At 35.8% G+C, this 14,312-nt stretch overlaps 1 long non-coding RNA gene across 1 annotated transcript in view; it reads left to right on the top strand.

The window, feature by feature from the left end:
• LOC140002680 (uncharacterized) overlaps positions 1–14,312 on the top strand; it is a 49,357-nt gene that overhangs the window by 22,539 nt on the left and 12,506 nt on the right. Inside the window, exon 3 of the long non-coding RNA XR_011809901.1 lies at positions 13,309–13,445. This is a non-coding gene — a long non-coding RNA (uncharacterized lncRNA). The remainder of the gene's footprint in view (positions 1–13,308; positions 13,446–14,312) is intronic.

Consider the following 14,312-nt stretch of genomic DNA (forward strand, 5'->3'; position numbering starts at 1 on the left):
ACATTGGATGTAAGGAAGAAATTCTGTACTCAGAGGGTGGTGAGATACTGGAACAGGTTGCCCAGAGAAGCTGTAGATGCCCCATCCCTGGAAGTGCTCAAGGCCAGGTTGGATGGGGCTTTGACAGAGCAACGTGCTCTGGTGGGAGGTGTCCCTACCCATGGTGGTGGTGGAGGGGGGGGGTGGAATTAGATGATCTTTAAGGTCCCTTCCAACTGAAACCATTCTATGATTCTATGACATTAAGAATATGTTTCCATTATGTTTCTTGAAGTTTTCTATTTCTGTTGAAATGCACATAGAATCCTCTAATTGTCTTGATCTTTTGTCTAAGGAGGTGTATGGCATTACAATGATATTAATAAATAAATTAAAAAAAAGTAATGAAACATCTAATATCCCCTTTAATGTCTGCTAGATCAGTAGCTTAACAGCAAGACTGTAATCATAATATATTAAAAGAAAGGTATGCAGTTAGGTACATAGAGTGCTTTTTTCTAACCACTTCACTTATCCTCCTCATTCTTTCCTCTGATACTGATTTATTTTGATCAGCGTGCCATTAAAACTCCTACCTCAGCTATCTTATTAAATGCCTAATTTTAGGTAGCAGGCTGTATAAAAGGTTACAAACCAAATTCTCAAGTTCTTTTGAATGATATAGAATGAAATAGACTGTTTAGTCTTGAAAGTCTTGCCAAGTATCCAGCATATTTGTGTGCCTTAAATACCTCTTGAACCATGTTCATAAATAAATACGACTTTTTGAAAATACAGCTTAGACTTTGGAGTCACAAACGTGCATTTGTGCAATTACAAGGTCACAAATCCTTTGTAAAACACCAATGTATACTGTTTTTCATGCATACAGTATCAGGAGTACACTGAAGGACAGTGAAAATATTTCATTTTCAGGGGTTTCTGTCTGTTGACATGGCTTCCAAAAACTGATATGCTGTTAATTAGGACCACATAAAAATGTTAGAATTCAATTAGAAATATAGCCACGTAAGTAAAAGCTAGGATGGAGAAGTAATGCCCCATTTCTGCTGTCATTTCTTCACACAGACATCTTTATGTCTATGCTAAGATTCACCGAGTTCATGGAGATCCTTTGCGTATTAAATAGCAACAGTCTCAAGCTCAAGAAAGCTCTTCTGTTTAGGTGTTTAGAGAAAAATTGTATGTGCATATCTTCGTTCCTTAAGTTAGAAAACTAAACATAAAACCAATTCTTTCTACTTCTGAATCAAGTCAAGCAGCGCAAACTTGAAGTTGAATGAATTTTCCATATAATTAGCTTTATCTATAAGAGAACAGTGTAACTTTTTTTTGTTTGTTTGTTTTTGTTTTTTACTTAACACGAGAATGTACCCAGTTAGTACACAGAAATTATCATGTGGTTTCAAAATGAATAGGGATAACCTAATTTTACAGAAATCATGCTTTATTAGTTCTGTTTTGTGCAAGATGGCAAATGGTACTGCTAATTAAACGCTTCAATGTCAAATAATCTTTCTGTTAAATTTCATGGAAATAATTTCCTCAATATATATTTTATGTAAAAGAGATGCGTGCAAGCTAACAACTATTATTTCCATACTCTTTGCTTTTTTGAAAGTGTCATAAACCATACAGTTTCTGTTTTACTAAAGTCATTGGTATTAAGCAATGAATAACTTGAAGCTTGAATGTCTTTGAGAAATTGAGGCTTGTAACATCCTTTTCTAACTGTCATGATAAAACAGATAATGAGGAAGCAAATCTGAGAAAGGGTGTGTGTATCTGAAGATCTGACATCTTTTTTTTTCCGGTAGTTATCACCTGATAAAAGAAAATATACTGCCTCTTCTAATAAATTTAGCCTAACATTACAGGTATTCTAATAAATAAATAACACTTTTGGACAAAGGTATTATAAACACTGAAATATTGCTTACCCAAAGATAATGTGTGCAACACCAGTAACATGAATCACGTTAACAAAAGAATAATAGGTCAGCAAATTATCTCTTTCCACAGAGATGATTTTATGCTGACTTGTTGGCAGTATTGCTACTATGGACTCAGCCATTGTTGGAGCATATTAGGGGTAAAAAGATGGATCAGGATTACAAACATCTATGACTTTTTCTCTACTGCAGTAGAAGAAAAAGCTTTTTTTGCTGTGTTGTTCCACTGTATGTCAAAATCTCATAGAGTGGATCTTCAGTAACCCTCAAAAAGTAAAGAAAGGGATTCTCAGGTACACTTCTTACACCAAATCTGAGGTATCACTTAAATGATATAGGAGCCTTTTTGTGGCATAGACCACACCTTCTTCTAGTGATGTGGGTTCCATTCAGGTGATTGTATTTCAGAGTGTTACAAGTCCGAAAACAGATTTTTGATTTCATATTTTGTTTACCCAGGATAGTTAATCTAAAGTAATACTAACTTTTAAAATGCACCAGCTGTATACACAGAAGTATAAAATTGAGAATGGTAGCACAAAAATATGGTGCATGATTTAAAACACAGCTGACTACGCTGGTACTGTCTGATCTTGCATGCTTTTAGTGCCAATTCTTAGGTGCTGCACACCCTCAAAGACTTCTGAATTGTCATTGCCAGGGAGAAGAAACAATCCTCACAGAGAACTGACAGTTTCCTTGATACATACAGCAAAAACTTATTATGTTTGATAACTTCCATTTCTTAATTTTGCTTGTGTTATTCTACTCTCTGTATATGCAATCTGCATTTCTACTTATCTCCATTATCACAACATGAAGAATGCCTTCTGAAAGATTGTGCCTTGCTGAGCTTCATTGTTCATTCCTAAATGTGAACACAGCCTCTTCAGATAATCTGTGACTAATTGTTCAAGAAAGACAAACACCATATTCTATCATTTTTGTTTTAGTGATTAGTATATGTAAATTGCATTGTTCACAGGAATGAAAGACGACAGTGAGGCAAGCTTACAATAAAAACGTTCTTACTAAAAATAAATGTGCTTATATGGAAGTAATAAAAATAGGGTAGAACAGCACAAGACTCAGAGTAAATTTGGGCAGTGGAGTTGTTTATGCTAACATTTGTCTTGCTGTATCATGCATGTATGTCTACATGGCATTGTCTGAAAAAGCAGTGACAGGCCACTAGCGTGTAAGTTAATGAAACAGGTACATGTCTGCCACAGAAAACGGTTCCACAGAAGTGGTTTAGTAATCATTTGGATGCTCATGTAAATTGATGTTGTCAGTGTAGTAACAAAAGACAGCTGCCTAGAACAAAGAGTCTGCTACCGAGTCTGATACCATCTGGCCTTTTGTTCAATAACTTACTGTTCAGGCATATTGAAGATAAAAAATGAACGGTCACTTCTTTGCACTATGCTTAAACTGAAGCCTCAGTTATTCAAAACTGTCACTCATTACTTGTTATCACTAAAAGATCTATGAAAAAAAGAGATAGTATTAATATGAAACGAGGTCACAAAATTAATATTCTTCTAGTATGGTGACAATAATAAAATCGTAAAGCAGAAGTGTTTGAAAACAGAGCTGTACAAATCAATGTGCTCCAAGTAGGAGACCAAATGAATGTTGTTGTTTCCTGACCTGCAAAAAAAAAGAGTCACAGACAAAATCAAACTCGAGTTACAAACAGCATAAACAGTATCATATAGCTTTCAGAATGGTAATATGCCATAGTACTTTTATACTTCTCATCTCTTTTGTGATGCAGCTGTTATGGCTTACAGAGTATATCAGAGATTGTATGGAAAATGCATTTTCCATACTTTTTGGGTGACAAGCTAGTAGGTGGAACAAGATGTTGGGAAATTTAAACAGGAAGTGTTGCATCAATTAGTGCTCAAAAACATGTTTTTCTTTCTTTTTATGAATAAAATATGAGATAAAGAGCAAATTCCTCAAAATAAGACACACGCAGCAGTTTTGTTAGCTGCAAGGAATGTCCCCGTTAATCTCAAAGGAATGACTTGACTGTCTATATAAAGTTGAGTGATTTATTTTTTTCTACATAAGGCATTCAGGCCATAATCACCTAAATAGAGTACGTTGCCATAATAATTAATAAAAATCTTGTTCTGCTACGAGATTAGAAAATAGTTGATCGATCTTTATTCCAAATTTTGAGTTTGCTTTTAATGCTTTATCCATCAGGTGGATAAAGCTTTTGATGCTTTTAAACTTTTTCTGTTTCCTTTGTGGAAATTTTACTTCACAATTTCAGAATGTTAATGTATGGAGAAGAATAGAGGCCCCACAGAAGTCATCATGTAGCATGAAATAAATCATCCTTCAGACTGCCTGTCTGCAGTGAAAGAAACAATGCTAGATCTTCCTCAGGTTATGACTCATATATTATATATATAAAGTATATATACCTGTGTGTACTGATCAGTATTAGATATTTCAGGGAGTCTGAAACTTGTGTTAGATGATTGCCCATAACACTAGCATTCTTCAAAGAATTTTATGTTGTTCATATCATTGACGTGCTTCCAAAATTCCACACTTTCTTCAAGGGTCATGTTGTCTAAAGAATAAGTATTTGTACAAATGGAATTCTTCATCATCTTTTGGGATTAGACAGTGGCTACAGCAAGAATGCCTTGTATGATATTTGTGCAAGGCTCAATGTCAGGTGATAATAAGCAACAAAACCCTTGCAGACCTTGCCAGAATGATCGAGAACTAAAATGGTTCTTATTCTTGCACCTTTTCCTATAGGTATGGGGTAGCAACTTATGTAGACTACCTGTTACTGGATTCCGAAACTGGTATTTTGAGTCCTGTGATAAATTTCACCATCAACCCAGTGATCTGAAAACTTTCTCAGGTGTAACAGACTGGGCACCCAGAAAACTGAATAATGTTACATAATCGGGTATGTAGTTGGGTAATGTACGTTTTGAAATGCATGCTATTTTTGAAAACTCTCTCAGAGCTAAACTGAGAAGAACTAGGTTTGTGCTTTTTGTTGAACTTTGAAGCATTTCCCTAGTGTATACTAGATCCTAGTTTAGGTCCTTTGACCTACAAAGGTCTTTCCATTCCCAGGTTAAAAAAATATGGTCTGGCAGAGGAAATAATGGAGTGCAACAATGAATTAATTTATTTCCAAATGGCATAAGGCACTTAGAAATAATTGCCAGTACTAAATTAACTGTTTTGTAACATTTGGTATTCAAACTTTTTTTTTTTTTTTTTTTGTGGTAGAAGGTAAAGAAAATTTGATATGTTCTTGTATTTCATATATGAGTGTGTGTGTGTGTGTGTGCAAAATATACCCTTTCTATTTTCTGAAAAAGATCAGAACATCAGATATAGGCTGAAAGAAAGTAATGAATATATATTACTAATATGTACCCTATAGAAAATGTTATGTTCTGAAATGTACTGGACTCTTCCAGAAGTCCTTACTGAACCCCACATTAATAATTAATACGTGTGTCCAAAAGCTAGTCAGAAGGAAGAACTCCTCTTCTCTGGGCTAACCAGGCCCAGATTGCTTAGTCTTTTCTCATAAGACAGATGCTCCAATCCCATAATCATCTTTGTGGCTCTGCGCTGGACCCTCTCTACAAGTTCTATGTCCCTCTTGTACAGGGGAGCCCAGAACTACAAACAAGACGCCAGGTGTGTCCTCACCAGAGCTGAGTAGAGGGCAAGGATCACTTCTCTCCACCTGCTGTCCACACTCCTTCTGATGCAGGCCAGGACCGCATTGGCCTTCCTGGCCACAAGGGCACAGCCCTGGCTCATGGTTAAATTGTTGTCCACCATGAAGAGTACCTCCTCAGCAATTTTTCTGATGATACAAAACTGGGTGAGTGGCTGATACCCCAGAGTGCTGCCATTCAGGAGGATCTCAGCATGCTGAAGAGAGGAGCAGAGAGGAACCTCTTGAAATTCAACAAAGGCAAGCGCGTGGTCCTGAACCTGTGGAGGAATAACCCCATGCACTAGAACAGAAAGGGGCTTGACCTGCAGGAAAGTATTTACATTTTCTTCACAAAAATAGAACATGTTTGTTCTATTTTGAAGGAAACTGACACTCCTCCAAGATTTCTAACATTTTTGAAATAGACACTTTGTGTCTAATCCCACTTAATATCTCTGTTCTGAATGTGGAGCTACCAAATAATGTAATGATTCTATGTGTTCTGCAGTTTTAGAAGGTAATGGTAAAAAATAAAGATTAAAAAAAAAAAAAAAGATGATTAAAAGCCTACAATAAACACAATAAGCTACTATGGAGTTTATGTATTTTTGAGAGAAGTGACTACATTCAACATGCCTAAAATTGCTACTAACATCTCAGTTTCAAGTCCAAAACTTGACTGGTCAGAGTCGATTGTCTAGATATTTAGTGGGAGATAGTAGAAGAGGTCTGCCCTCTGTTGTTTTGAGTGACGCTTTGTGTAATGAATTTGTCAGTACAGAACAAGAGAGAGAGAAAGAGAGAAGGAACAGGACAACCAGGTGTTGACAGCATGAAGAAACATTCAAATACGGTAACTGCAAAAAATGTTTATGGAGACTGTATGAGTTGCTACTCCAGAGCTAAAAATATGTTTGTAATTAGTTTTCTAGGTACAAGAATATTGTGTAACAGTGATTTTTTTATTTATTTTTTGTAGCACTTGCTTGCTTAACAGAAGAAATTAACAATGGTAAATACAAATGTACCGTTGGGGACCCACAGAAGTTCACATCTAGTGAAAACACTTCTACTGATGCCTTTTCACCTCTGGAAGATGAACATTTAGATTTTCCTCTGAAGGGACTGCGATTCCTTAGCTCTATCAGTATGATATAAATGGCACACAAAGTGTTGTACTGCCTCAAAAGCTTTACAGTCCTATCACTCTCCTTGCAGACAGTATAAATATTCTTTTCCTGAATTGGGTTACTGTCATCCAGGAAAGAGAAGAAGCTACCCCAGCTACCATTCTATAGCTCTATAGCTCTTTATATATAATGTTTTTTATATTGTAGTTCCCATTTTCTCTACTTTTTTTTTTTTTTTTTTTTTTTTTTTTAATCTTTGGATCTTTCTCTCTTGCATCTTCTGTTTTTCTTCCTCATACAGATTTTCTTATAGGGATTTTTCTCTATCTTTATCACCATAAAAAACCTGCTGTAATTGCAGCTGGTAGGTACACAGTAGTATCTCTCATTCTGTGTTATCTTAGATACTGCTGTGTGATATTGAGGGTAGATGTTGAGATTTCTGAGATCATTGTGCCTTATGACAAGCTACGAAACTGGAGTTTGAGAAAATTTTGACAGATGCCTCTGTTTCTTCATGTGGTTGTCAAAGCTGCAGGTATTCAAATGAGAATCACTAGAGGAGTCAAGCCCCATTAAATATATTGGGATCATTTCAGAGGGATCCTCCCCATGTTAAGGAAGGAAAACAAACCCATTTCAAAGTGTTTTTTTTATTTTTTATTTTTTATTTTTTATTTTTTATTTATTTATTTTTACTGTTTAGATAATTGTAACAGTTTATCCTTTCAGGGATGGTCAAAGAGGGGATTTGTGAAGTGTATTTCTAGAATTCCAGTAGCATTCAAAGTATTTATACAGTAAAACTTTTGGTATCTCCACATTATGGCATCCTGGGACAGGTCCACAAACTTCACTGTGTTTATCCATTAATTACATTGTCATCTATCACACACAAAGAAACAGGATGAGGATATATCTGTTAGCCAAACAAAACCCTTTCCCTGAGAGGAAATACATTTGGCAATACAAACAATAACATGGCACTCAGAGTAAGCAGAGCACACATTTCTCAGCATAAATCAGCCTAAATATAGATAGGCAATTCATGTTTGAAATGTAAGTGTTACTGTAGCTGTGCAACCTATTATGCAGAAAAAGACAACACAGTCTCACTGCAGATTGAAATAAACCATTTACTTTGGCTGCATGTAAATAAATGTTGCTAGATTTCCCCAATGCATTTTCAGAATTTATTTCTAGGATTATATTTTTTTTAACTGATTATTGTTGATAGTGAGATTGGAGATGGTAGCTTATTGTAACAGAAAAATACCTTGAGAACCCTATAGTCTGAGACTGCACTGATGAATTGGTGTTTATCAGCCTTGGAATCTTCTTAATTATTATCCACTCTTTGGCCTCAGTAAATCTATTCTCTTCTGTTGTTTACATTATGCCTGTTTTTGCTAATTAAGGAGAGTGAGGAGTATTTTCTGCTAGATGTTAATGTATTACATAACATCTACAGAGCAATGCTCATCATGGTTGTGACCGTAATGCAATAAAATAGACAATAATCAATTAATCAGTCAATTTACCAGGTAGTTAAAGTAGAGGGTCACCAATTAATGCTGTTACTTCTGGTCATTATCATGCTGCAAAACTCGGGAGACCATCCATATTCTGATTAGTGTAGATGCAACGCTTAAGGTACAATAAGAGTGATAAGTACTGAAGTCTAAGTTATAATTTTGACTTGCAGATTGTTGAAGCATCCTGGCTTCTGTTTTTTTAAAGTTTATCATTCTGATGGCTGATGACGTGTGTAATATAGGTACTCAAATGTACCTTCATTCTTAAAATAAACATGCAGAGAAGGAAAATGGAGAGACCAGAGAGGAGAATGTTATTTTAGAGTCTCTGGCTTGAGACATAAAGCCCACAAATGACTGAGTAGAAATGCTGAGGAAATAGTTTAATATTGTATCTTTATGTTGCCTATCATCATTATTGTAATAACTATAAAAATAAGTGACTGTGAATTTTAAAAATGGGCAAAACGGCGCTGATGCTCCAGCTGCTGCTTAGAGCCTTTTGTTTTATCTCCCTACCTATTTATTACCATTGACTTCACTGGGAAGAGATGAAGAGAACCCTGTCTTTATACCAGATGCACTGGCTCTTAGCAAAGCAAAGAAAAAAGCAGAAGTTAGAATGAAACAAAATGTTCTGTAGCTCAGGAATGCATGGGCTGTCTTTTTCACTCACAGTATCTGAACTGTGCTCCTAAGCTTCTCTGCATCTTTATTTCTGTAATGGTTTTAATTGGCAGATACTAATACTTTCCTGCCCACAGGAGGAATATAAAGATTTTTCAATATTTCTAAAAAGCTTTGAAGAACAAAGTTGCCCCTGCAGAGCTGGCTGTAATTTCATTAGGAAAGTGCAGCAAGGCTGAAAAACTTACTGGTTTATTTTGCTGGCAGTTGGAATAATTTTTGCTGCTCACTGGAGAAGAAGTTGGTTTTCCTCCCTATTTTATAGGCTGGATTGCCCTGTGAGGCTTGAACTAAAGCACAAGGTGTGTGTGATGCACAAGCTGTACTAACAGCAGTTCTGCTGGACAAACTGCATGTTCTCTGCAGAGCCATTCCTGGCTCCCTATATCACTCATTCATTCTTGGACTGTAACATCAGGAAATTAGGACATGTCTGTACTAGGCCATGCAATGGGAAGATGAAGACAGGACTCTAGTCTTTCCTTTTCCAGACTGCTAGTCTGTTCTAGGGAAAGAGTTAAGCAACAATTCATATCTAACTATTCCTGCAGAGTGATACACAAACTCCACATATGGAAAACTTTATTAATATAGATATGTGTGTGTGTGTACATATCTTTTTTTACATCAAGAGATAATCCACATTATAATCAGAATCAAAGTGATTTGCAAATATATTTTACCCATTTTTAATGGTGAAAATTACCACCTGAGTGAAATAATGTCCCTAGAATTCCTGCTATAGGCTGTACCAGATAAGCTTGTATTTACTCATTCTTTCTTTGTTTTATAGAACTTCTGTGCAAACTTTGTAAGGTGTTTCTCATCGTCATTAATCCAGACCTGGATCCATCAGCCAAACTAGCCATACTGGTTGGATTGGTGTCTACTTGGAGATATTTTTTATAATTGGTCTGCGAGACATGAATGCTGCTACAGTTTTGTTTGTTTTGTACTTCAGGTAGTTGATGATTATTACTTGGGTAGATGCAAGTGAAGAGTGTGAAGGAGCAGTGCAGAAGAATGTAGTACAGAAAAATATGCTAGCACATAGAAGTGCAAGCAGCTGTTGGTTTATGGATATGGAAAGGAGACAGCCGAGTTAACAAAAAGAGTTCTTCAAGGATAATACTGAAGGCTATTCTGGTTGAAGGTAAACTTTAAATTAACATTTTGTGCTCATAGCTACCAATAGGCAGTAGTGAAGTGCTGGTGTTGAGAGTATCGGTGCTGGTGTTGTAAACCTTTTTCAATGGTAGTGGTTTAGTTTGTCCAAGAGGCTTTGGATTAGAATGAAGCCACAGACCTGCTCAAGAGGTGAATATCACTTTGCATCTAGTAAAAGGTACATACCAGTTGTGCCTGTACAGACAGTCTTATATACTGGAGTTGTGCTCATCTGCCACTACTCTGGACCACTATACATGAGGCTAAAGGACTTACAGTGACAATAGTGATTATTCCATCTCTTGTGAGACTTTTTGTGTGGGGAATAAAATAAATTAATCTAGTTGCATGTTTTTTGTTTTGGTTTTGTTTTTTTTCATGTTTCTGCATTCAATTACAGTATACATACTAATTTAGAAATTCAGTGTTCAAGAGACAGCAGCTTTTACTACAGCTTTCACTAGAACTGCAGTGTTCACAGAATCACAGAATTTCTAGGTTGGAAGAGACCTCAAGATCATCGAGTCCAACCTCTGACCTAAAAAAACAATGAGGTAGCATTTATTCTACACTTCAGTATTTTTACTGAGCAAAATATCAGAGCCTGCTTGCTCAGAATAATGTTGTGTTCTAGAGTTTGAGTAATGTTACCACATAAAAACATGCATTAACAATCAGTTAGCTTACAAGTGTGGAATGAGCAGAGATCCATTAGTATATTAACTCATAGGCAGTAATAGCAAATAATTATTCATTATTGCAATCTCTTTTTTTTTTTTTAGTTTCTGCTTCTGAATTTTTTAATGGAAGTACACAATGTTGTCAGATATATTAGAGGTCTATTGAGGGATGTTCAGTTGGTATCAAGCTCTTAGAGCAAGCTGCTATTCTGGATTGTTTCCTAGTTAATCAGTGATTAATGAAAGCTTCCATTTTCTATGTGAATTTGGAAGCTTTTGTTCTTGGCATTGTTGAAGTATGTAAATGTCTACCTCAGATAAAACATGACAGACAAACACCTAAAATACAGGTGCTTGTTCTGCTACCTGTCAGATCAAGAAATAGTTCTCTACTCTTAAAGCTATGAATTTAATTGTAACAGGAGATGAACTGGCAAATGCTCTGTACACAGTTCTTTTTTTTTTTAAATCCTCTTGAGTCATTTTGCATAATGAAGGACATAAACAACATATATGGCAGTGTCATTGCTGAAAAATAATAGTGCATTTGTAACTAGAGACCTGCAGACTCTCTGCAGGTAAACATTTTTTTTTAATCATTTTACTTTTAAAAAGTAAACTTTTTTTTTTTTTTTAAAGTACACAATTTTTAATTTTTTTTTTAATGAAATGACCTAGTCAAAGTGCCCCACCACAGGTATGGCTGAGTATCTGAAACTTCAGGAGAAAGTATTTGCAGTTTGTTAATTACTTTTACTGGGTAAGATCCTAGGAGGTGATAAATTCTGGCAAGATTCTCCAAAATGAATAGGAATGGTGGGTACTTAACACTTTGTAGAATTTGACCCAGAGTCTGTGTGAACTGCCTCTTTTGCCTGCTGGTAATTAAATGGTTATTTTTGCAGTGGAACTGCAAGCTGCGCTAATCATAGTGCTGCAAACATTACTGTGCAATTAATTCTTTTTTAGGGCTTTCAAAAGTAGCTCTTGAAGCTGACAGCTGCAGCCTGCAACGTATCAATTGCTTTATATAGCAACTTTAATGAAAACTCACATGAATGTAAGGTCAGTCTCTCCACAGTATGTACTAATTAAATTTCCACTTTTCTTTAAAAAGCAGATCACATCTGGCCCAAAGACAGGAGCCCCTTGTGCCAGACATGTAATGGAATAGGTGTTGTTTTTTACTTCTCATCTCTGAAAGATAATGACATGGAAAATTCATTCTTTTCTACTCTTTAGTAATCTTCCATCTGCTATTGTAGTTGTTTGTAAAGCCGAAAACAAAAGCTAATCACAACCTACTTTAAAAGAGGTTTTTTTGTGAGCTCCCATTTCAACATTAGTTTATATAGACAAGGTTGTTGAAGCAGAAGTGTTGCAAAGCAGTGTGGAACATGGTTCAATGGTATTTGCAAGACTGGGTTATTAATATTGCAGCATCCATGTAAACTAGTTGCTAGAAATTAGATATTTAAAAAAAATATATGGATATTTTCATTGCTTGTTGTCCACTTTAATTTTTTAGGTGAATCTTCTAGTTCCTTGGGAAGCAGTCTTTAAACTTAAAGCACAACATCAATATTTTTCTCCTGGAATTCAATCTGAACTTAAGGAAGAATTTGGCTAAGTGGATTTCTATTATTCCTTTCATGATGAAAAATTAGATATTTCGGTACGCTGTGGTGAAATCTTGGATATCTGCATGTTCTGTGCATACCCCAAAATACACTTTCACATTATATTGTAGGTAAATTAATTTACACGCCTTCTACTAATTCCTGTATGAGAATGCAATCTTTCTTGTCTTAAAGATGGACAGTAACATACAGGAATCTCATTGTGATGTTGAAGAAATTTCTAGCTATGTTCTGGCATTTCTGACTGCAGTATAAGATCCCAGACTGTCTGAAGATGAGGAAAAATATCTTAAAAGGAAGTGGGGTATCTCGGCCCAGATAAACTCTAAACTGTGACTCAAGACATACAGAAGTCAGACATCTGAGATGAGAAATGTAAAGACACTATTTTTGCCATTTTTGGAATAGCATGTTTTCTAACCCAAATCAGAACAAAATCTGCTTTTCTAATTTTGGAGGGGATGGGTTGAAGCCTAGCTGGAGGTGACAACACAGTTGTGCTGGTGGATCCTGGCATGTCAGTGCGAAAAACGCGTGTTCCAGACTTTTCATTCTGTAACATGCATGGCCAGACAGTCTGTGGGGGTGGAGGGAATGACTGTGTTAAGTCTTCACTCCTTTAAAGTGCCATTAATTTCAGAAGGACAGAATTTCACTATAATACAATCAAAGAAATAGAAATTACTGAAGAGGGGATGACAGCTGTAGAGGAAGCAGTCAATCCCTGCATTATTTTTTATGTAAAATGTAACTTATACTGTTCCTCATTTATTTTTGCTTTGTGTCTTAATAGGACCAAAGGTAGTTATTTCTTTCAAGCTGTTTGTCAGAAAGGTGATTCCAAATGAACTTCCAAGAAACTGAAGCTGATGAGCAGATTCCAAGAAGAACAGTGTTACCATGGCCATACAACAGGCATACCATGACTGGGTGAGCATTTTCTCTTAAGGGTTGCAGAACACAGAAAAACTCTGCATTTCAGCCTGTTCTTCTGGAGTTGATTTGATTGGAAGAGAACAATGTTTCCAGATACCATATGCTATGGTACACTGTTTGCTTACCTATCCCAAACTAGGGACCTTGAGACTTTGTATTCTAAGTAGTTAGTAAATACTGTCTTTCCTGAAAAAGGTGTCCTGTGTCACTGCAGAATGTTTTCTAATGCACACAAAACATGAGAGAGCTAATTCCTCTACATGAAAGAAGCCAACGTGAGAAATAGGTTATATGCTGGGAATCCAGTCATAGTGTAACTGAGCAAAAAGTGTTCTTTTGCAAATAAAAAAATAAAAAATAAAAAAATGATGATAGGTAGCTTTAAGCACTGGTGGGTAGATTGCTGTATGGCTCTTTAAGATCAGCCAATTGCAAAAGCAGTATCAGCAAAATACTAATTTAATGAGTCTGTTTTGTGAACAATTGATTCTCTGGAAGGCACTGATTTTCTTTCCTATTACTTTGTGTAAACATACTTTCATTCAGCAAGCCTAATTGAACTATGTGAATAGTTCCATTGAAAGTAATAAGATTAACCATGCTGGAAGCCAAGCACATTCTTAAATATGTTCATAAGCAGTGACTGCAAATTTTAGTACAACAGGGGCCCCAATGAAGCCTAAGCTATTTTGTTTGGCCATATTACCTCCAATGGAAAAAAACATGCACAGTAAATTACTAATTCTGGTAAATCTTGTTTCCCATGAATGTCAACCATAAGTTCTCAAAATACCAAAATTTCATTTGCCTTTTGGATTTTGTTCCTCAACACAGCAATGTCCTCCATTATTTTTTCTATAT

This window comes from Anas platyrhynchos, chromosome 5 (genome assembly GCF_047663525.1).
Source record: "Anas platyrhynchos isolate ZD024472 breed Pekin duck chromosome 5, IASCAAS_PekinDuck_T2T, whole genome shotgun sequence".
In the NCBI taxonomy this organism is placed as follows: Eukaryota; Metazoa; Chordata; class Aves; order Anseriformes; family Anatidae; genus Anas; species Anas platyrhynchos.